The sequence below is a fragment of the Limulus polyphemus genome, unplaced genomic scaffold, assembly GCF_000517525.1.
Source record: "Limulus polyphemus unplaced genomic scaffold, Limulus_polyphemus-2.1.2 Scaffold385, whole genome shotgun sequence".
NCBI lineage: Eukaryota > Metazoa > Arthropoda > Merostomata > Xiphosura > Limulidae > Limulus > Limulus polyphemus.
Window position 1 is genome coordinate 317,275 of NW_013665995.1, and position 1,128 is coordinate 318,402.

Here is a 1,128-nt window from a genome sequence, read left to right on the forward strand (position 1 = left end):
AAGATGTCAACTTAGTGTGATCTATAACACATAACACATCTATAGATCACACTAAGTTGACATCTTTTCACTCATAATAAACTACTAAAGCTTCGACATAGTTCGCAATGTATTGTTTATGTTGTTTTTTTCAATGCTAGCAGAATAATGGATATAAACAGACATTAATCAAATGATAAGCTTTTTCTAATTTCGTAATCTATGAAACATAAAAAATACACATTACATTAATTGAACATAAAGTAGCAGTCAGCCAAAACATCTATGATGCTACATTCTAATGTTCTCCGGTTGTGATGTTAAAACTTGGGGCTCAAACCAAACCTTACTGTGTGAAAATCGAAGAAAGTTCATTGTACAGCTTTGTGTAAAAATAAGTAGAACTATAGTGTAAAAGACAGATGTTGCGTCGGCAATTCCAAATAAAAGTATTTCAAAATCGCTATTTAATTATTTTTCAATTTTGAGAATTTGTGTATTCTAAAATAAACTGCTAGCTTATTGACTATCCATGCGTATTTGAATTAAGCAACTAGTCTCCATAAAAAATTAAATAAATAACATGTTGAGGTAAATTTGAAAATACATTTTATCTGTAGTACAAAAATAGGTAAACATAACATTAAAGCATCAACCCATAAAAAACACACAAAAAAAATGAGTTTCAAGATATAATAAATAATATATAATAATAAACAAGACATACCCAATTCAATATTAACCAGACAGAAATGAGAAACGGAATTATTTATTCCCTTAATTTGGCAAATATCATGAAATATTTGCATTAAGTCATGTTCTTGATTATTTAATTCATAAATCCCAGTACCCAAAATTTCGTATAGAAAAACTAATCTATCGGTTTTAAAGGAAATATATTTTGTTATTAATATTTAAGGATCAAATTTGCTAGACCAAATTTAATGTGAAGTTCTTTAGGCCAAATGTGTGCAAATTTAATGTGAAGTTCTTTAGACCAAATGTGTGCAAATTTAGTGTGAAGTTCTTTAGGCCAAATGTGTGCAAATGTAATGTGAAGTTCTTTAGGCCAAATGTGTGCAAATTTTATGAAAAGCATTATAGTATCACAAAGTCAATGTATATTGTCTATTAATATCTTCATTGCTT